Source organism: Ammospiza nelsoni, chromosome 25, assembly GCF_027579445.1.
Source record: "Ammospiza nelsoni isolate bAmmNel1 chromosome 25, bAmmNel1.pri, whole genome shotgun sequence".
Taxonomy (NCBI): Eukaryota; Metazoa; Chordata; class Aves; order Passeriformes; family Passerellidae; genus Ammospiza; species Ammospiza nelsoni.
The window spans coordinates 25,580-48,940 of NC_080657.1; the positions used below are offsets into that span (position 1 = coordinate 25,580).

Consider the following 23,361-nt stretch of genomic DNA (forward strand, 5'->3'; position numbering starts at 1 on the left):
ACAAATCCCATCCTAACTAAATAAATACAAAAAAGCTCTATTCTTTTAAACTACATTGAAATATTTTTATATTTATAGCGCTCATGACTATATTCACATTTATATTTGCAGTTTATACTTAAGTATTATAATAATCATTATGTATAACATGTATCCTATTCAAATAAGAGATAAATTATTTTCCTAATTATGTACCATATCTACTGGTACAACTTATTTTTCCTTACATTTTTAATTTTTATATTAACCTTCAGCTATTTATGATCTATTTCTATTCTTAGATTTCTACCTTTATATTATTTGTATTTATAATGTTTATACTAAAACACCTGCTTTTGCCAAATAAAAAAAAAATCCCCTTTATTTTAAACTACTTAAAAAAACCTAGAGTATATCCATCTGGTATAACATATAACAAATGATAGATATGATAGATGTAAAATTGATATAAATATTGTAGTGTATTATAGGAAATAAATAAAAATCAATATGATCCATAACACAAGTAATACTGTACAAATGTTATATTTATGTTATTTTATATTTCAAATAATTTAACATTTCTTTATATATTTGCATATACTTGACAAACATTTCTATATTTATACTTGGGTTGCGATTTTTTTCTGGGTGTTTTCTGGGTCTTTTCTTGCCCTTCTTCGAATTTTTTTCTGGGTTATTTCTTGTCCATCTTGGGGGTTTTTTCTGGGTTTTTTCTTGCCCATCTTCAGACTTTTTTCTGGTTTTTTTCTTGCCCATCTCAGAGTTTTTTTTTTGGGTTTTTTTCTGGGTTTTTTTCTTGCCCATCTTGGGTGATTTTCTGGGGTTTTTCTACGTTTTTTTCTTGCCCATCTGGGATTATTTTCTGGGGTTTTTTTCTCGTTGCTTTCTTGCCCATCCTGGGCTTTTTCTGGGTTTTTTTCTTGTCCATCATGTGGTTTTTTTCTGGTTTTTTCCTGCTCATCTTCGTCTGGTTTTCTGGGTTTTAAGCCAAAATCGGTACATATCATGTCAGTTCATGCAATACAACCCGGCTGGGGATTTTTTATTCTAAATTTAACAAGGAGTCGCAAAACCTGGAAAGCAAAAGTCACACACACAAGGTTAAATCCAGTCAGCATGCACTCACACACGCAGAAACGAGCAGACACAGACAGACACAGCCACGTGCTCTCACACACGCTCACACAATCTTTCCACTTAAATGCTCACTGCGGCCCTTACTCGAGATGCTGAAGAACGTGCTGTGACACATCTTCTGGCTGCCGCTCCTTGAGGTAAAATGGCAGATCCTGGGGAAATCAGCAGCCTCGGGGACCTGTGAGACGACAGGAAGGGTCAACGAGTGGCTATCTGACAGCTAGGACTTGTCTCCTCTCTGGACTGATAAATTTTCTACCCAAAATCCAATAGAAGACAGATGTATAGGTACATAGAACATAAGCCACCATAGGCAGATACAATACAAGCCAGGACTTGCAAAAATTCTCTGGAAGATGAATTCTTGCGCCCTATTCCCTTTCAGAAGAAGGAACCTACACAACTACTGCAGTCATCTGAGGAGGTGCATCTGAAAAAAAAGTTAGGACAACAGTCAGACGGTTCAATGAGAACTGAAGAGCTCCAGATATCCTGTGTCCATCTACAAATCCCATCTAGAGTCCAACTACACCCCACACTGCACATTACAAATCCCCGGGCCCTCTCCTATTGCACCAGGCTATGCGGCAGGGCAGAGCAGCTCGGGCACAAATGTGTGCTGACAGCCGTGACACAGGATGGACAGGACAGGACAGACAACGGGGACACAACACAGACAGAAAATTCTAGGCAAGGAAAATGGCTGCAAGGACTGAGAGAATGCAAAAGGAGAGGACCGAGTTCAAACTGATGGTGAGCTGATGAGGCTCAGAGAACCCCGAAGGAAGAAGATGATAACTGAATGATTTCTTCTAAGAACTGCAAAGATGGATGCCTAGGAATCCTACGGTCAGAATCCTCTACCTAACCTCATATTACGCCAAGTCCTAATCCACCAAAATGGATCCAGGTGGGGGCATAGCTGTCCATACAGCCCAGACCAAGACCTGACAAGACATCAGATGCGATGCTTCCAAAGACAGAAGAGAGTCTGACGCCTGTCTGAGCTCCCCAGTCAAAAGTTCTGTGGCCTGGGTGCCAGGCCAGGGAATGCAGAGATCACAGATGCTAACAATGATGCCAAGATTAATGACAGGCACCCCTAAGGTAAAAGACATGGGATACACAAACAACACACAATTCACAACAGACAAGTGACACGAGACACACCGGGACTGCTCTGCCCTGCTGCACACCTCAGCACTGTGATCAAAAGTGAGACTTGGCTTCTATGGGGCCTAAGGGGCCACTTCATTAACACACCCCCACCTCCAAACTGGACTCAAAACTCCCTCCCTGTAATCCCCAAACCAGCACCGTGCTTTCAGCCCCTCTGTGGGTCACGGCCCTCTACTTATCTCTCATACAGCTGGGGATGCTGGTCCCTGTCAGGTGCAAAGAAAGGCCACCTCATCAGATGGGAAGGTCCTGCTGGCACCGGGCTGGTGTCTCTCAGACAGCTAGATTAAAGAGAACCAAACATCAGGGCCTGATCTTGGCACCGCATCGGCCAAAACCCCACCGCTCTGCTACTCACCGCGCTCCTAAGAAGGCCCGGCACCTCCTAACCCTGACCCTCTGCCACACGTGGAATGCGTCTGCACCTGAAAGAAAGTTAGAACACATGTCAAACATCACCAGGATAACCCACAAGCTGCAAACACCATATGTCAATCTAGGAACAACATCTAGAGCCCAAGTACAGCCCACATTACAAATTTCAACTCCCCACGGTTTCTCCTACTGCAGCAGGCCATGCGGCAGGGCAGAACAGCTCCGGCAAAAAATGTGTGCACACACCCGTGACACAGAAAGTGACAAACAGGGGGGACATGAAACACAACACATCATGCTTGTGGTGAGGGCCTCGAGGGGAAAAGGCAAAAGGGACCCCAAAGACACACCAGGGAGCACGGCACACCGGACAACAGGACACAGATCGGAGCTGTTCTGCACTGCCCGCCTGAAAGCTGCCATCAAAAGTAGAGCCTCTCCCTTTAGCTGTCCTAAGAGGCCCTTGGAGAAGATTGCTTTTCCGGCTGCCAATTTTCAAATCTGCCCCAAGAACTCCCAACCCACTATTCTCTCATCTCCAGGCCAAGGCCCTCGACTTATCTTTTGGATGATCGGTGATGGGAATCCACGCTGCACCTGAAATGAGTCTGCCTCGGAGGGCCTCGTGATGGCCTGTGAGCCTCTCGGTGAGCTACAATAAAGAAAACCAAAACCAAAGTATGAGTCCAGAGTTATGTGGGCCAAATCCCACCAAGGCAGCTACTTGCCCTCTCCTGAGTGTGCCTGGCTCCTTCAGGCTCCAGCTTCATCATGATTCCAAGGCCTTCATTAGGAGTGGCACCTGGGTTTGAGAAAGGCAAAGTTAAATGGCATTCCCCTGAGTGCAGTGGATGACCTTGTGTGCTGTAAGACATGGGAATGCCTCTGCTAGGCTTCTGAGAAGCCTTGTGTGGGGGAGGCCTCAAATAAACAAATAAAGACCCTTTCTCACCCTGCTGCCTGCAAACTCCCTCCCAAGAACTCCTAACTGCTCACCCTCCCTCTCCCAATCACAATCCTCAACTCACCTGAAGCCTCAATCTCAAACATCATCTTGGACCTTGGGCGGATCCCTCTTGTGACATGATCAATCTGCTGAATAAAATGTTGTGCTTGACACAGCTTGGAATTTCAGGGAGTTGCACTCCTCAATTAAAAAAAAACAAAACAAAACAAAAAAAACCCAACAAAACCAATCCCAAAAACAAACAAAGAAAAAAACCAAACAAACAAAACCCACACAAACAATAAATCCCAAAACACCTAACTCCCCACAGAAACAAAAAAACCACAGAAAACATCAAAAAATCCAAAACCCCCACAAAAACCAACTAAAAACCCCAAAATGAAAACCAAAAAAAACCAAAAATTCCACCAAAAGAAATCCAACCAAAAAAACAACCAGAGCAAAACTACAAATTACAAAAGCACCTTACCACTCCTAAACACAAAACCCAAAATCACAAACCTAAATACTCCCTGTATTCCATGCTGTTTTCTTCACAGAATCTTCCAAGCCTCTGTGCTTTAGATGCCCAGAAACACCTGCTGAAAAGATGCTGAGACGGGCTGAAAAAGCCTCTTCACTGAAATGAGGAGAGCTCTTAACCCAGCACATCCCAGAGAGGGAATGAAGCCCCTCAGCCACGGCTGGGGTTAATATACCCCTGATTGTGCCCGCCTCTCGTTCCCATGCCACCCAGGAAAAGGGAGGGGGCGAATCCCACCAAGCCCTCAGAGCAGCTGCAGCTGTTTGGCTCCTCTGACTCACATTCAAGGGCAGTAAAGGGCTTGTTATAGAAGAAAACTTTTCAGAAAAGGAACAGTGCTTTCTTTTTTTGCAACAACTACTTGGAGCAGAAGAACAGAAAACTGGCAAGATATAAAACTTTGTGGTAAGGTTACATAGCTAGATCAATTGGGTAATTGGGTAATTTGCTGTTACCTTACATAATTATTCTGTGTTTAACAAAAGCCATCTAATAAATTCACACCCAAAACTCCAGCAGCCCAGCTGGCCCTACCAAATCTCTATGTTTATGCATACAGTAAACAAAACCAAAATCCCAGTAATACCTATCAGAAGTCTGTGAAAGAAACCTCTTGAAATTGATCCTACCTCAAATACAAAACAACCCATGCAAAGTTAGCTTGACTCAATAAACAATTTACACAGAGCTAATAACACCAAGAAATAAAACAGCACACCATATACCACCAAAGAATATAATAGTGAAGAAAAAAGAAACCACTTTTTTTTTTTTTTTAAAGCTTTTGCCAGGACTCCAACAACAACTTCTTCTCCTTCTGAAATGTCCCTTTTCCTTCCCAAATTCCTTACAACTTCTGAGTTTACATCCAAGCAAAAAGCAAAATTCGTGCACTTGTGCGTTCGATGCTCCTGCCAGATTCTCTGTTTCCCTCCACATCTTCTTACACTTTCAGTCTTCACTCTGTCCTGCCGTGATGAGTTTGACGGACGAATTGGTAAACGTTAAGAGAGGATTTCCCTGCCTCCCTCCCCAGAGCTGGTTTCCTTAGTGCATTTCACTCAATCCCAGGCCGGCAACGATGCACGCTCACCTCAAGCGTGCAAGGCTCACAGCTGCTCGGCTAAACTCGGCTCTAATCGGCTAAACTCGGCCATTGTCATCTGCATTCGGCTGGACTCGACCCTTCGGCACGGATCGCCTCGCTTCGGCCGAACTCGGAGCCGCTCTCTGCGCTCGGCGCGCCTCGGCTCGCTTCGGCCGAACTCGGAGCCGATCAGTGCGCCCGCCGCGCCTCGGCTCGCTTCGGCCGAACTCGGAGCCGATCAGTGCGCCCGGCGCGGCTCGGCTCGCTTCGGCCGAACTCGGAGCCGCTCTCTGCGCTCGGCGCGGCTCGGCTCGCTTCGGCCGAACTCGGAGCCGATCAGTGCGCCCGGCGCGGCTCGGCTCGCTTCGGCCGAACTCGGAGCCGCTCTCTGTGCGCCCGGCGCGCCTCGGCTCGCTTCGGCCGAACTCGGAGCCGCTCTCTGCGCCCGGCGCGGCTCGGCTCGCTTCGGCCGAACTCGGAGCCGATCAGTGCGCCCGGCGCGGCTCGGCTCGCTTCGGCCGAACTCGGAGCCGCTCTCTGTGCGCCCGGCGCGGCTCGGCTCGCTTCGGCCGAACTCGGAGCCGCTCTCTGCGCTCGGCGCGCCTCGGCTCGCTTCGGCCGAACTCGGAGCCGCTCTCTGTGCGCCCGGCGCGCCTCGGCTCGCTTCGGCCGAACTCGGAGCCGATCAGTGCGCCCGCCGCGCCTCGGCTCGCTTCGGCCGAACTCGGAGCCGATCAGTGCGCCCGGCGCGGCTCGGCTCGCTTCGGCCGAACTCGGAGCCGCTCTCTGCGCTCGGCGCGGCTCGGCTCGCTTCGGCCGAACTCGGAGCCGATCAGTGCGCCCGGCGCGGCTCGGCTCGCTTCGGCCGAACTCGGAGCCGCTCTCTGTGCGCCCGGCGCGCCTCGGCTCGCTTCGGCCGAACTCGGAGCCGCTCTCTGCGCCCGGCGCGGCTCGGCTCGCTTCGGCCGAACTCGGAGCCGATCAGTGCGCCCGGCGCGGCTCGGCTCGCTTCGGCCGAACTCGGAGCCGCTCTCTGTGCGCCCGGCGCGGCTCGGCTCGCTTCGGCCGAACTCGGAGCCGCTCTCTGCGCTCGGCGCGCCTCGGCTCGCTTCGGCCGAACTCGGAGCCGCTCTCTGTGCGCCCGGCGCGCCTCGGCTCGCTTCGGCCGAACTCGGAGCCGCTCTCTGCGCCCGGCGCGCTCGGCTCGCTTCGGCCGAACTCGGAGCCACTCTCTGCGCGGCCCGGCTCGCTTCGGCCGAACTCGGAGCCGATCAGTGCGCTCGGCGCGCCTCGGCTCTCTTCGGCCGAACTCGGAGCCGCTCTCTGCCCTCGGCGCGGCTCGGCTCGCTTCGGCCCAACTCGGAGCCGCTCTCTCCGCGTTCGGCTGAGCTCGCCTCGGCTCGGCTCCCTGACGGCGGGCAAGCGGCGCCGCCTCACGTTAAACTCGCCCGGCTCGGGGCTCTCCTGCTGCCGCGTCCCGCGGGCGGCCCGGCCATCGCACGGACACGATCGGGAGCGCGGCGTGGCACAGGAGCTCATTGGGCAGTGACCGCACTCGCGCTAATTAGCGCGCACGAGAGCAGCGGGCTCGGTTCGGCTGAGCTCGGCTCCGTTCAGGCAGCCTCGCAAGCCTGGCCTCGGTTCGCTCGAGGCCGTCAGGTTCCGCCGGTCTCGCCTTGGTTCGGCCGAAGGAGGCGTCGTTCGCTCGTGTTTTTACAAATATCTTTCTATATTGACTGTATATTTCTATATTTAATTTTATACTTCTATAATACTTCCATTATTCCAAATAAAAACCCCGTCTCTAACCAAATAAATAAAAAAACCCTTCTTTTAAAGGATACTGAAATATTTTTTATTTATACTTTGTATAATTATACATTCATATTTTAATTTATCGTTTCTTTGGATGTATTACATTAATAATGATATATATATAAAATTTTAAAATAGATTTAAATCATTATTTAAATTATGTATAATATCTACTGCTACAACTAATTTTTGCTGATATTTTAAATTTTTATATTTATCTGTATGTATTTATTATATATTTCTAAACTTAGATTTCTACCTTTATATTATTTGCATTTATAATTTTTACAATCAAAACACTGCCTATTGACCAATAAAGAAAACCCGCTTTATTTAAGTATTTTAAAAATATTTTCATGTTTATAATTTTCATATTTATAATTTGTTCAATATTACATGAGAACACACCTGCTCCTGCACCGCAGTGGGGCCCCCTCTCCTGGGGACCTTGGGGTGCCCCAACGGCATCAGAGCCCCGAGTCTTCACCCCCTTCTCCTCTATTTAGAAACTACACTGGAACTTTTTTCTGGAAATAAAGACATTACCTAAATCCTCTCCCCGTGTCCTAGACAGATGGATATTCAGTTATTAGTTGGCTGGGCAGCAGTTTCTTAAATAGAATGATAAACAAGATGTGAACATTTCAGCTACAAGCAAATAGGCAAATCTGAACAAGGTACTGGTGGGCGACCACTGAAGTTATTTTGAAGGAATTTTTTAAACAATAAAATATTGATACCACAAAAATAAAGCAAAAAGCTAACTACTGGCTAAGAAAAAATTAACTTTTGACAGCAACAACATTCCAACCACACAGGCTTTTTCCCGATGTCATACCTTATAACTACCTCTCTTGGGAATTCTCATCATGTATCCCAAAAGGAATAAATACCTCAGAGCGTCCTAAAGCAAAAAGTAGCACACATGAGCTCCTCACACTCCCGGGAGGCCTGCACAGCGTGCACTGAGTCTGCAACAAATTCTGCTCAGTGAGAGTCTGCAAACAAAGGTTCAATTGATGAATTGAACTGATTGTAAAGGGAGGTTTTCTAAGCACAGAAGCACAACAAAGAACAAGCAAAAACAATTCTTAAAAAAAACCTGCAAGTTTTATTTAGCATATATGCGACTGATTTCCACCCTGTGGCTTCTCACTTTCATTCGCGTCTGTAGGTTCAGGAAGATGACAATGCACACTCTGCCCTCCCTGAGCCCCCCACAGCAGCTGAGCGCTGCTCCGTGCGCTCAGATCGTCAGGAACTGGATTGCCCGCATGGACTGGAACTGCTCTGCTGCAGATTCAGGAGAGAGAGGCTGGCTGAGGCGTCGTCCCAATTCCATTTCTGTGTGACGAGAAGCGGTTTGTTCCCAACGGGTGCAACAATCCCCAGCTCGCTTCCGTGGTGAGTACCGATGGCACACAAATGGCAGCCTGAGGAAATCGTGTTCTGGGCTCTAAGTGGTCGGGACAGGGTCTGATTTTTTGTTTTGCATCTGTATGATGATTAGTACGACAGGGCCCTGATCGATGACATGGCAGCACAGAATTAAAAACTCCTCAATAGGATTACATCGACTTCTAGGAAAAGACAAAAGCCTAGGACCCTTCTGAAATCTATTTTTAATGCGAAGCACACGGATTGTCACTATGCTGTGCCTTCCAGCTTTTCAAAGCAGCTTACCTCTGAAGACCAGAAAACATTTATTTCTACAGAAACAATGGGCAACCCCCAGGCTAATCTCAGCACTACTGTTTAATAGGGGATCTGCCAGCGTGCCAGTCCAGCTTCAAGTGTGCTTTATTTCAGTCTAACATCCCCTCAAAATTCTTCTCACATCTCCCAACCCTGACATCTTATTTTTCCCTAAAGCTTCTCATCATTAGCAATTTCCAAGTAACATGGTATTTTTACAACATTCAAAAATGTCATGCTGGACTGTGCTAGAGAGTAATTTGCAAATATAAGCTTAGCAAAGTTTGAATTGACTTGTCCAGAGAAAAAACCTACAAGTGAACACCTACACCTGCCTACAAAGAGCTAACAAGCCCCTGGCAGCTGCCAGCATCAAAGCACAGCGGATGTTTCTAATACAGGGTAAGGATAACAATATCACCTTTTGTTCTCTCCAGCTTGTTTTCCCTGCAGTCATATTTTGCTTCTTATGATTTTTTTAGTCTCTGCATCTTCTTGGACAGCACCGAGCCCGACGACAAGGATACGAGAGTCTTTCCCTGCCGTAGGGAGAGAACCAGGAAAACAGTTAAAATAAGAACAGGGTAGTTTGAAATTCATACTTCCAATGAGAAGCAGCGCCTAACAAACAGAACAAAAGTAAACAAAGCATGGTACCTCCCTGGGGACAGAAGACTTACAAACTCTCCAGGATTTACAATTCTAGCGACCAACCCCTTCAGGACGGCAGCCAAGTGTCCCATGAGGTGGTGCTGCACCAAAGAACGATCTGAGAGGTTCCAAAGAGTGAAATGCACAATATTTTGCAAAGCCGTAAAATCTTGCAAAATAACAAAAATACAATAGATGTAAACTACAGGGTAAGAGTACAAGTGTTCACTTTAAGAGCTGGAACCATCCAGGTGAGCACCTGATAACTGGATCCTCACCAGAGTTTGAACCCTTCAGGACACAGAAGGGTTTTCCCCAGAAATTTCACAGACTGAGTTTTGATACAAGTATACTTGCCAGACCCTCAGAAACATCACCCATTCTCCAGGTGTCTGGAGAGAACTGCAAATGGCTCTCACGTAGTTTGAGCTAGCTCTGTAAGGTCTCAGGGTGAATTTCACCAGATGCAACCAAACTGGGCAACTCCCAGTGGGACAGAAGGAACCCAAAGCTTGGGTTCGCAGAGCTGCAGCAAATACTGAGGAAACAAACATAACAGCGTAAAAAATAATAAACCATCCTTTTTTTTTCTCTTGCTTTTGTTTTTTTCTTATTCAGATCAGCATAGCAATTAAAGAGAAGGTGAAAAACTCGCCATTACTGAACATTTCATCATCTGTAGGCTGAGCATCCTTAGCACAGAGGACTCCAAAGTTAAAATTCACCGATCCCTGGGAAATAAAACCAAATATTGTATGAGAAACAATCAAACAGCAGACGTAAAAATTTGTTTCCTCTAAGGACTTTCGGGTACGTATGTACCTTTGCATACATCCAACACATTGGAACATACACTTTATACCATCTCCTAATAAGTAAAAATTTACCTTTAAACTTTGATAGTACAGCATAAAATTATGAACTTAAATTGGTGATCTGTTATTATTAAGTTGGTGCCTAAAGTTATTTCTGCTGTCAGGTTCAAAAAAACATTAATTTTTTTTACTGGAATGAGCAATTGATTTCAAAGTCATCACAAGCCCACCAAAACACAAAGCAGTATTCACTGGATGGGTCTGTGAGCTAGAAGTAGTTAGGCTTGTACTTCCCTCTTGCTATTCCAGAACCAATAAATCCTGTCAACAAAACCAGGATCTATAGCCCACTGCTGTGAAAGATTCTACGAGGATGATGGTTTGATTTGTGTTTAGAAGTTTTGATTTGAAATGGCCAGTTCAATGGATAAAGACAGTTTAGGTAGTATTACATTGCTATTATTATTATTTCTATTATTATTTTTACTATTACTACTGCTATTGTTATCATCTGCTACTGGAAGAAACAAACCAGTAGTACCTATACTTAATTACTTTTATTTCCAGGAAATAATAAAGAAAAAGAACCAAACCAAAAAAAGTCACTTCCTACCTTTTATATCAAGGGATGAAAAATTTCTCTTGGGCTCTTCTCCAATTTATCAAGACTCATAGCACTGAAAGGCAAACAAAACAGTGCTTTATAGAAGGGCAAGTGCACATTTCAAGGCTGAACCACCAACTGATTGCAGTGACAGCAGTTACAACATGAATCGTTCCCAGAGCCTCTGTTAAATGGAATGTTCTGTGGAACTGCCGTTTCTTTCCCAAAACACTAACTTCCAACACTTCCTAATAATATTTTGTATTTTAAAACAAAAGAAGTTAGTGAGACTCTGTGCGGAGGTCAGGTTTAAATTTATTTCCTTCTAAAGCACAGAGCTCTGTTCCATCACCCTTCACTTCGGCTCTACACTGAATCGTGGTGAGCATTTGAGGAGTGCTCAATAATCAATTCTATTTCTCTCTTTTTCTAGCTCTCTCTATTCCTAAATCATTCCAGACAAGTCAAATGAAAAATGAAAAAAACAAGTTCAGCATCAAAGTCACACTTTTTCCCGTTGTCTGGTCAAGAACAGGCTCTAAATCCACTTACTGCTGCCTTCAACGATTCAGACTTGCAAAAGCATTCTTACATATTTTACAGGTTTATCATAAAACCCACAGAACGCAAGCTCTGAATTACAGGAAAAGGTACACAGGCAAATATCTAAAGGGATCACTTATTAGTAAATACATACCTTGGTAGAGATCGCACTGAGAACCTTTCTGAGGGACTCTAAGGGACGCATGTTTTCTGAGCACCCTATAAACAAGAAAAGCTAGGATATAGTACAGGACATCCCCACTTTTTCTACATATTCAAATAGTATTTTTAATAAAAACAATTCAGTTAAAAAAGAAGGAAGAAAACCAAGCTAATTTTACTCAGCTGTATTTACTGCCGATTTAGAGAAAAATCCCGGGCAGCGTCGGCCGTTGCGGCACACGTCGCGCCGGCAGCAGGGCCTGCCGGGAGTTGGAGTCTCGGGCTGGTAGCCACTCATGTGCCGCGATAGCCGTTGCGTCACACGCCGCGCCGGCAGCAGGGCCTGCCGGGAGTTGGAGTCTCGGGCTGACAGCCACGGCTCCGTCCCCCGCCACCGGGAGCTGCAGTCCCTCCCGGGCATCAAACGGGTCCTTCGCCCCAGGGCGGGGAAGGACCTGAGGCAGGACCGCTCCTCCCGAATGCCCTCTCTTTTCCCCTCCAACTCTTTTTCTTTTTTTAACGCTGTTTTTCACCCCTTTCCCTTCCCTTCCCTTCTGCTCTCCTGCTTTCTTTCCTTTCCTTTCCTTTTTTTCCCCTTCCCTTTCCCTTTCCCTTTCTTTTTCTTGTATTTGTAATCTTGGTTTTCCTTCCTAGCTTTAGAATCAAAAAGCAGCAGTAGTAACTTTCAGGCTACCTGGGAGTAAAAAAAACCCCAAAACTATAATGATTGAAAGAAAACTATTTATTCCCTGGGAGCCTGAAATTTTCTACTGCTGCACATGACACAGAGCTTTTTATTCCTTCTTATATACAGTTGATATTTTATACTCGCTTTATACACCGCCCCCTGCCGTCTGCACCGGCGCTCTGCAGGCAGAGTGCTGCGGCGTCGTTCGGTTCTGTTTAAATAAACTCGGCTAAATTAGGCTTGGTTCGGCTTAGGTCTACAATCGTTTCGGTTCGGCTTTTCGTCTAAATTCGGCTTTTCCGGCTCTTCGGCTGAACTCGGCCCGGTTGGGCTAAAGTCGGTCATATTCGGCTCTTTGTCTAAATGCGGCCAATGTCGGCTACAGTCGGCTATCGGTTACACTCGGCTATCATCGGCTCTTCGTCTCAAGTCGGCTGTGTTCGCCTACACTCGGCTCTTCGTCTCAAGTCGGCTGTGTTCGGCCACACTCGGCTCTTCGGTGAAACTCGGCTATTTTCGGTCACACTCGGCTCTTCGGTGAAACTCGGCTGTTTTCGGCTACACTCGGCTCTTCGGGGAAACTCGGCTGTTTTCGCCCACACTCGGCTCTTCGGCTCTTCGGAACTATTCGGCCCGGCTCGGCTCCCTCAGGGCGGGAAAGCGGCTGTCAGAGGACCCCGGCACAGCGAGGCGTTTCCCCACATGCCTGTCACAAACCCGCCGAAATACGCCCGCCCGCGGCGCCGCTGAGACCACAGCATGTGTCGGGTACACTTGAAACGTCACAGAAAATACCACCGGGGCCGCGCCGGGGTCGGTATTCCATGCAGGCAGTCCAGTGACACCCACCCCGGTCCTCCACTTCCCCGCCCTTTTCGCCGCCCTGTTGAGAAGGTCAACCAAAAGTCCGCGACATCCGCGACGCGCCACTCCCAAGGTGGCGGCCTCTCGGCGCAGGGCTGCAGTACCGCGCTCTGCCCACAAGGCGGCAGCACTGCCGCCCGCCCCAGCCGGGGGCGCAGCGCGCCTCGGGGCTGCGGGCAGGCAAGGTGGCAAAAAAGAACAGGGGCGACCCCCGCCAAAAACTGCTCTGAAATAAATGCCAAAAACCTGCCTCTTACCCCACCAGAATCAAACAAGGCCCCTTGCTTTAAAGCCATGTTTAAATAAATTTTTTATTTCCATTTTTCGTATTTATATTCACATGCATAGCTATAGTGGACATTGATGTAGCATGTAATTTATATAACATTATTCTATTTCTATTATTTATATTTACTTATATTTTGTGCTTTTATAAATATCTTTCCACATTGATTGCATATTTCTATGTCTAAAATTACATTTCTATCATGCTTTCACTATTTAAAATACAAATCCCATCCTAACTAAATAAATACAAAAAAGCTCTATTCTTTTAAACTACATTGAAATATTTTTATATTTATAGCGCTCATGACTATATTCACATTTATATTTGCAGTTTATACTTAAGTATTATAATAATCATTATGTATAACATGTATCCTATTCAAATAAGAGATAAATTATTTTCCTAATTATGTACCATATCTACTGGTACAACTTATTTTTCCTTACATTTTTAATTTTTATATTAACCTTCAGCTATTTATGATCTATTTCTATTCTTAGATTTCTACCTTTATATTATTTGTATTTATAATGTTTATACTAAAACACCTGCTTTTGCCAAATAAAAAAAAAATCCCCTTTATTTTAAACTACTTAAAAAAACCTAGAGTATATCCATCTGGTATAACATATAACAAATGATAGATATGATAGATGTAAAATTGATATAAATATTGTAGTGTATTATAGGAAATAAATAAAAATCAATATGATCCATAACACAAGTAATACTGTACAAATGTTATATTTATGTTATTTTATATTTCAAATAATTTAACATTTCTTTATATATTTGCATATACTTGACAAACATTTCTATATTTATACTTGGGTTGCGATTTTTTTCTGGGTGTTTTCTGGGTCTTTTCTTGCCCTTCTTCGAATTTTTTTCTGGGTTATTTCTTGTCCATCTTGGGGGTTTTTTCTGGGTTTTTTCTTGCCCATCTTCAGACTTTTTTCTGGTTTTTTTCTTGCCCATCTCAGAGTTTTTTTTTTGGGTTTTTTTCTGGGTTTTTTTCTTGCCCATCTTGGGTGATTTTCTGGGGTTTTTCTACGTTTTTTTCTTGCCCATCTGGGATTATTTTCTGGGGTTTTTTTCTCGTTGCTTTCTTGCCCATCCTGGGCTTTTTCTGGGTTTTTTTCTTGTCCATCATGTGGTTTTTTTCTGGTTTTTTCCTGCTCATCTTCGTCTGGTTTTCTGGGTTTTAAGCCAAAATCGGTACATATCATGTCAGTTCATGCAATACAACCCGGCTGGGGATTTTTTATTCTAAATTTAACAAGGAGTCGCAAAACCTGGAAAGCAAAAGTCACACACACAAGGTTAAATCCAGTCAGCATGCACTCACACACGCAGAAACGAGCAGACACAGACAGACACAGCCACGTGCTCTCACACACGCTCACACAATCTTTCCACTTAAATGCTCACTGCGGCCCTTACTCGAGATGCTGAAGAACGTGCTGTGACACATCTTCTGGCTGCCGCTCCTTGAGGTAAAATGGCAGATCCTGGGGAAATCAGCAGCCTCGGGGACCTGTGAGACGACAGGAAGGGTCAACGAGTGGCTATCTGACAGCTAGGACTTGTCTCCTCTCTGGACTGATAAATTTTCTACCCAAAATCCAATAGAAGACAGATGTATAGGTACATAGAACATAAGCCACCATAGGCAGATACAATACAAGCCAGGACTTGCAAAAATTCTCTGGAAGATGAATTCTTGCGCCCTATTCCCTTTCAGAAGAAGGAACCTACACAACTACTGCAGTCATCTGAGGAGGTGCATCTGAAAAAAAAGTTAGGACAACAGTCAGACGGTTCAATGAGAACTGAAGAGCTCCAGATATCCTGTGTCCATCTACAAATCCCATCTAGAGTCCAACTACACCCCACACTGCACATTACAAATCCCCGGGCCCTCTCCTATTGCACCAGGCTATGCGGCAGGGCAGAGCAGCTCGGGCACAAATGTGTGCTGACAGCCGTGACACAGGATGGACAGGACAGGACAGACAACGGGGACACAACACAGACAGAAAATTCTAGGCAAGGAAAATGGCTGCAAGGACTGAGAGAATGCAAAAGGAGAGGACCGAGTTCAAACTGATGGTGAGCTGATGAGGCTCAGAGAACCCCGAAGGAAGAAGATGATAACTGAATGATTTCTTCTAAGAACTGCAAAGATGGATGCCTAGGAATCCTACGGTCAGAATCCTCTACCTAACCTCATATTACGCCAAGTCCTAATCCACCAAAATGGATCCAGGTGGGGGCATAGCTGTCCATACAGCCCAGACCAAGACCTGACAAGACATCAGATGCGATGCTTCCAAAGACAGAAGAGAGTCTGACGCCTGTCTGAGCTCCCCAGTCAAAAGTTCTGTGGCCTGGGTGCCAGGCCAGGGAATGCAGAGATCACAGATGCTAACAATGATGCCAAGATTAATGACAGGCACCCCTAAGGTAAAAGACATGGGATACACAAACAACACACAATTCACAACAGACAAGTGACACGAGACACACCGGGACTGCTCTGCCCTGCTGCACACCTCAGCACTGTGATCAAAAGTGAGACTTGGCTTCTATGGGGCCTAAGGGGCCACTTCATTAACACACCCCCACCTCCAAACTGGACTCAAAACTCCCTCCCTGTAATCCCCAAACCAGCACCGTGCTTTCAGCCCCTCTGTGGGTCACGGCCCTCTACTTATCTCTCATACAGCTGGGGATGCTGGTCCCTGTCAGGTGCAAAGAAAGGCCACCTCATCAGATGGGAAGGTCCTGCTGGCACCGGGCTGGTGTCTCTCAGACAGCTAGATTAAAGAGAACCAAACATCAGGGCCTGATCTTGGCACCGCATCGGCCAAAACCCCACCGCTCTGCTACTCACCGCGCTCCTAAGAAGGCCCGGCACCTCCTAACCCTGACCCTCTGCCACACGTGGAATGCGTCTGCACCTGAAAGAAAGTTAGAACACATGTCAAACATCACCAGGATAACCCACAAGCTGCAAACACCATATGTCAATCTAGGAACAACATCTAGAGCCCAAGTACAGCCCACATTACAAATTTCAACTCCCCACGGTTTCTCCTACTGCAGCAGGCCATGCGGCAGGGCAGAACAGCTCCGGCAAAAAATGTGTGCACACACCCGTGACACAGAAAGTGACAAACAGGGGGGACATGAAACACGACACATCATGCTTGTGGTGAGGGCCTCGAGGGGAAAAGGCAAAAGGGACCCCAAAGACACACCAGGGAGCACGGCACACCGGACAACAGGACACAGATCGGAGCTGTTCTGCACTGCCCGCCTGAAAGCTGCCATCAAAAGTAGAGCCTCTCCCTTTAGCTGTCCTAAGAGGCCTTTGGAGAAGATTGCTTTCCCCTCTGCTCATTTTTGAATCTGTCCCAAGAACTCCCAATCTGCTACTCCACCATCTCCAGACCGTGGCCCCCGACTTATCTTTTGGATGATCGCTGAGGGGAATCCACGCTGCACCTGAAATGAGTCTGCCTCGGAGGGCTCTGTGACGGCCTGTGAGCCTCTCGGTCAGCTGCAATAAAGAAAACGAAAACCAAAGTATGAGTCCAGAGTTATGTGGGCCAAATCCCTGCAAGTCAGCTACTTGCCCTCTCCTGAGTGTGCCTGGCTCCTTCAGGCTCCAGCTTCATCCTGATTCCAAGGCTGTGGCCTTCATTAGCAGTGGCACCTGGGTTACAGAAAGACAAAGTTAAATGGCATTCCTCTGAGTGCAGTGGATCACCTTGTATGCTGTAAGCCATGGCAATGCCTCTGCTAGGCTTCCGAACAGCCTTGTGTGGGGGGGCCCTCAAATAAACACCCTTTCTCACCCTGCTGCTTGCAAACCCGCTCCCAAGAAATCCTAAACTGGATACCTGATCACCCTCCCTCTCCCAGTCACCATCCTCAACTCACCTGAAGCCTCAATCTCAAACATCATCCTTGACACTGGGCAGATCCCTCTTGTGACACGATGAATCTGCTGAAAAATTGTTGTGCTTGAGAGCTGAGCAATAACAGCCAATTCTCTCCACTGCTCACCTTGACTGCTGGCATCCAGATTGACATCCTGAAAAGAAAGACAAAGAACAGAGCTGTAACACACTCACCATACACACTTCTGCTGCAGAGACAAATGGGGCCTCACCGGCTCGGGGCAATCCCCTCACCCGGGATGGGGCCCTCTGGCACACATTTAATCCATCTGAATCTGAAAAAAAAGTTAGGACAAGAGTCACACTGTTGCAGGATAACTGATGAGCTCCAGATGCCCTGTGCCCATCCACAGATCCCATCTAGTGTCCAACTACACCCCACATTACACATTCCAAGTCTCCAAGACTTCTCCTATCGCACCAGGCTGTGCAGCACGGCAGAGCAGCCCCATCCCCAAATGTGTGCAGACACCCGTGACACAGGACAGACAGGACAGACAACAACAGGGGACACAACAGGAAAAGAAATCTCTTGGCAAGGAAAATGGCTGCAAGGACTGAGAGAATGCAAAAGGAGATGAGTGAGCTGAGACCGATGGTGAGCTGATGAGGCTCAGAAAACCCTGGGGGACGAAGATGATAACTGAATGATTAATTCCAAGAACAGCAAAGATGGATGCCTAGGAATCCTACGGTCAGAATGCTGTACCTAACCTCATATTATTACAAGTCCTAATCCACCACAATGGATCCAGGTGGGGCATAGCTGTCCATACAGCTCAGAACTAGACCTGACAAGAAATCTGACTGGATGCTTCCAAAGAGGTAACTTTTGACTGGGGAGCTCAGACAGGTATCAGAAACTCATATATGGCCTGGGTGCCGGGCCAGGGAATGCAGAGATCAGAGATGCTAACAATGACGCCAGGGGTACTGACAGGGCCCTCCAAAGGTAAAAGACATTGGATACACAAACAACACATAATGCACAACAGACAAGTGACACGAGACACACCGGGACTGCTCTGCCCTGCACACCTCAACACTGTGATCAAAAGTGAGACTTGGCTTTTATGAGGCCTAAGCGGCCACCTCATGAACATCCCCCACCTCCAAAGCCGAATCAAAAACTCCACCCAGTATTTCCCGAAACAGCACCATGACTTCATCCCCACTGTGGGTCACAGCCCTCTACTTATCTCTCAGACATCTGGGGATGCTGGTCCCTGTCAGGTGCAAAGAAAGGCCACCTCGTCAGCTGGGAAGGTCCTGCTGGCACCGGGCTGGTGTCTCTGAGACAGCTAGAGTAAAGAGAACCAAACATCAGTACCTGATCTTGGCACCGCATTGGCCAAAACCCCACCGCTCTGCTACTCACCGCGCTCCTAAGAAGGCCCGGCACCTCCTAACCCTGACCCTCTGCCACACGTGGAATGCATCTGCACCTGAAAGAAAGTTAGAACATATGTCAAACACCACCAGGGTTACTCACAAGCTGCAAACACCTTATGTCAATCTAGGAATAGCATCTAGAGCCCAAGTACAGCCCACATTACAAATTCCCCCTCCCTATGGTTCGTCTTATTGCAGCAGGCCATGCGGCAGGGCAGAACAGCTCCGGCAAAAAATGTGTGCACACACCCGTGACACAGAAAGTGACAAACAGGGGGGACATGAAACACAACACATCATGCTTGTGGTGAGGGTCTCGAGGGGAGAAGGCAAAAGGGACCCCAAAGACACACTAGGGAACACAGCACACCGGACAACAGGATACAGACCGGAGCTGTTCTGCACTGCCCGCCTGAAAGCTGCCATCAAAAGTAGAGCCTCTCCCTTTAGCTGTCCTAAGAGGCCTTTGGAGAAGATTGCTTTCCCCACTGCCAATTTTTAAATCTGGCCAAAGAACTGCCAACCTGATACTCTCTCATCATCTCATCTCCAGACCGCGGCCCCCGACTTATCTTTTAGATGATCGGTGAGGGGAATCCACGCTGCACCTGAAATGAGTCTGCCTCGGAGGGCTCTGTGATGGCCTGTGAGCCTCTCGGTCAGCTGCAATAAAGAAAACCAAAATCAAAGAGTGAGTCCAGAGTTATGTGGGCCAAATCCCTGCAAGTCAGCTACTTGCCCTCTCCTGAGTGTGCCTGGCTCCTTCAGGCTCCAGCTTCATCCTGATTCCAAGGCTGTGGCCTTTATTAGCAGTGGCACCTGGGTTAGAGAAAGGCAAAGTTAAATGGCATTCCTCTGAGTGCAGTGGATCACCTTGTGTGCTCTAAGACATGGCAATGCCTCTGCTAGGCTTCTCAGCCTTGTGTGGGGTGCCCTCAAATAAACACCCTTTCTCACCCTGCTGCTTGCAAACCCCCTCCTAAGAACTCCTAAACTGGATACCTGATCACCCTCCCTCTCCCAGTCACCATCCTCAACTCACCTGAAGCCTCAATCTCAAACATCATCCTTGACACTGGGCAGATCCCTCTTGTGACACGATGAATCTGCTGAAAAATTGTTGTGCTTGAGAGCTGAGCAATAACAGCCAGTTCTGTCCACTGCTCACCTTGACTGCTGGCATCCAGATTGACATCCTGAAAAGAAAGACAAAGAACAGAGCTGTAACACACTCACCATACACACTTCTGCTGCAGAGACAAATGGGGCCTCACCGGCTCGGGGCAATCCCCTCACCCGGGATGGGGCCCTCTGGCACACATTTAATCCATCTGAATCTGAAAAAAAAGTTAGGACAAGAGTCACACTGTGGCAGGATAACTGATGAGCTCCAGATGTCCTGTGTCCATCTACAAATCCCATCTAGAGTCCAACTACACCCCACATTACAAACTCCAAGTCTCCAAGACTTCTCCTATCGCACCAGGCTGTGCAGCACGGCAGAGCAGCCCCATCCCAAATGTGTGCAGACACCCGTGACACAGGACAGGACGTGACAAACAATAGGCACAAGACACAGACAGAAATCTCTTGGCAAGGAAAATGGCTGCAAGGACTGAGAGAATGCAAAAGGAGATGACCGAGCTGAGACCGATGGTGAGCTGATGAGGCTCAGAGAACTCTGAAGGAAGAAGATGATAACTGAATGATTAATTCCAAGAACAGCAAAGACGGATGCCTAGGAATCCTACAGTCAAAATCCTCTACCTAACCTCGTAATATTACAAGTCCTAATCCACCATAATGGATCCAGGTGGGGCACAGCTATCCATACAGCTCAGAACAAGACCTGAAAAGACGTCTGACTGGATGCTTCCAAAGAGAGAAGAGAGTCTGATGCCTGTCTGAGCTCGCGAGTCAAAAGCTCTGTGGCCCGGGTGCCAGACCAGGGAATGCAGAGATTACAGATGCTAACAATGACGCCAGGGGTACTGACAGGGCCCTCAAAGGCCTAAGGTAGAAGACAGGAGATACACAAAACAACACACAATGCACAACAGACAAGTGACACGATGCACACGGGGACTGCTCTGCCCTGCACACATCAGCACTGTGATCAAAAGTGAGACTTGGCTTTCATGGGGCCTAACGAGCCGTTTAATGAACACCCCCCGCTCCAAACTGGACTCAAAAACCCCTCCCAGGAATTCCCAAACAAGCACCATGCCTTCATCCCCACTGTGGGTCGCAGCCCTCTACTTATCTCTCAGACATCTGGGGATGCCAGTCTGTGTCAGGTGCAAAGAAAGGCCACCTCGTCAGCTGGGAAGGTCCTGCTGGCACCGGGCTGGTGTCTCTCAGACAGCTAGATTAAAGAGAACCAAACATCAGGGCCTGATCTTGGCACCGCATCGGCCAAAACCCCACCACTCTGCTACTCACCGCGCTCCTAAGAAGGCCCGGCACCTCCTAACCCTGACCCTCTGCCACACGTGGAATGCATCTGCACCTGAAAGAAAGTTAGAACATATGTCAAACACCACCAGGATAACTCACAAGCTGCAAACATCTTATGTCAATCTAGGAACAACATCTAGAGCCCAAGTACAGCCCACATTACAAATTCCCCCTCCCTATGGTTCGTCCTACTGCAGCAGGCCATGCGGCAGGGCAGAACAGCTCCGGCAAAAAATGTGTGCACACACCCGTGACACAGAAAGTGACAAACAGGGGGGACATGAAACACGACACACCATGCTTGTGGTGAGGGCCTCGAGGGGAAAAGGCAAAAGGGACCCCAAAGACACACTAGGGAACACAGCACATCGGAAAACACGACAGACCGGAGCTGTTCTGCACTGCCCGCCTGAAAGCTGCCATCAAAAGTAGAGCCTCTCCCTTTAGCTGTCCTAAGAGGCCTTTGGAGAAGATTGCTTTCCTCTCTGCTCATTTTTGAATCTGTCCCAAAAACTCCCAACCTGCTACTCCACCATCTCCAGGCTGTGGCCCCCGACTTATCTTTTGGATGATCGGTGAATGGAATCCACGCTGCACCTGAAATGAGTCTGCCTTGGAGGGCTCTGTGATGGCCTGTGAGCCTCTCGGTCAGCTGCAATAAAGAAAACCAAAATCAAAGAGTGAGTCCAGAGTTATGTGGGCCAAATCCCTGCAAGTCAGCTACTTGCCCTCTCCTGAGTGTGCCTGGCTCCTTCAGGCTCCAGCTTCATCCTGATTCCAAGGCTGTGGCCTTTATTAGCAGTAGCACCTGGGTTACAGAAAGACAAAGTTAAATGGCTCTGAGTGCAGTGGATCACCTTGTGTGCTCTAAGACATGGCAATGCCTCTGCTAGGCTTCTGAGACACCTTGGGAGGGGCTCTCAAATAAACAAATAAAGACCCTTTCTCACCCTGCTGCCTGCAAACCCCCTCTCAAGAACTCCTAACTGGATGCCTGCTCACCCTCCCTCTCCCAGTAACCATCCTCAACTCACCTGAAGCCTCAATCTCAAACATCATCCTTGACACTGTGCAGATCCCTCTTGTGACACGATGAATCTGCTGCGAAATTGTTGTGCTTGAGAGCTGAGCAATAACAACCAATTCTCTCCACTGCTCACCTTGACTGCTGGCATCCAGATTTACTTCCTAAAAGAAAGACAAAGAACAGCAGTGTAACAGAGTCAGTTGAGAGGTGTAACAGAGTCTGCTGCAGAGGCAAATGGGGCCTCACCTACTCAGGAGAATCCCCACACCTGGCATGGGGCCCTCTGGCACACATTTAATCCATCTGAACCTGAAAAAAAAGTTAGGACAAGAGTCACACTGTGGCAGGATAACTGATGCGCTCCAGATATGATGTGCCCATCTACAAATCCCATCTAGAGTCCAACTACACCCCACATTACAAACTCCAAGTCCCTGGGACTTCTCCTATCGCACCAGGCTGTGCAGCAGGGCAGAGCAGCTCGGGCACAAATGTGTGCTGAGAGCCATGACACAGGATAGGACAGACAACGGGGACACAACAGGAACAGAAATCTCTTGGCAAGGAAAACGGCTGCAAGGACTGAGAGAATGAAAAAGGAGATGACCGAGCTGAGACCGATGGTGAGCTGATGAGGCTCAGAGAACCCTGGAGGAAGAAGATGATTACTGAATGATTTATTCCAAGAACAGCAAAGACGGATGCCTAGGAATCCTACAGTCAAAATCCTCTACCTAACCTCGTAATATTACAAGTCCTAATCCACCATAATGGATCCAGGTGGGGCACAGCTGTCCATACAGCTCAGAACAAGACCTGAAAAGACGTCTGACTGGATGCTTCCAAAGAGAGAAGAGAGTCTGATGCTTGTCTGAGCTCCCTAGTCAAAAGTTCTGTGGCCTGGGCGCCAGGCCAAGGAGTGCAGAGATCACAGAGGCTAACAATGATGCCAGGGTTTCTCACAGGCCCCCCTAAGTGAAAGATATGGCATACACAAACAACACATAATGCACAATAGACAAGTGACACGATGCACACCGGGACTGCTCTGCCCTGCTGCACACCTCAGCACTGCAATCAAAAGTGAGACTTGGCTTTTATGGGGCCTAAGGGGCCACTT

The 23,361-nt window shown here is 47.4% G+C and overlaps 3 long non-coding RNA genes across 4 annotated transcripts; all 3 read right to left on the bottom strand.

The window, feature by feature from the left end:
• Nucleotides 1–692: 692 nt before the first annotated feature.
• LOC132083833 (uncharacterized) lies at nucleotides 693–1,622 on the bottom strand. The gene is made up of 2 exons (XR_009419990.1): nucleotides 1,225–1,622; nucleotides 693–1,076 (listed from the first exon to the last, which is right to left on the bottom strand). It is a non-coding gene; the product is annotated as an uncharacterized LOC132083833 (long non-coding RNA).
• A 6,552-nt stretch (nucleotides 1,623–8,174) lies between these two features.
• Nucleotides 8,175–11,795, bottom strand: LOC132083949 (uncharacterized). 2 transcript variants are annotated; one of them, XR_009420011.1, is made up of 4 exons: nucleotides 11,549–11,795; nucleotides 10,861–10,924; nucleotides 9,203–10,163; nucleotides 8,175–8,430 (listed from the first exon to the last, which is right to left on the bottom strand). It is a non-coding gene; the product is annotated as an uncharacterized LOC132083949 (long non-coding RNA). The 2 variants fall into 2 exon arrangements; XR_009420010.1 differs by having other exon boundaries at nucleotides 8,175–8,608.
• Nucleotides 11,796–14,308: 2,513 nt separating this feature from the next.
• Nucleotides 14,309–15,238, bottom strand: LOC132083840 (uncharacterized). The gene is made up of 2 exons (XR_009419991.1): nucleotides 14,841–15,238; nucleotides 14,309–14,692 (listed from the first exon to the last, which is right to left on the bottom strand). It is a non-coding gene; the product is annotated as an uncharacterized LOC132083840 (long non-coding RNA).
• Nucleotides 15,239–23,361: the final 8,123 nt, after the last annotated feature.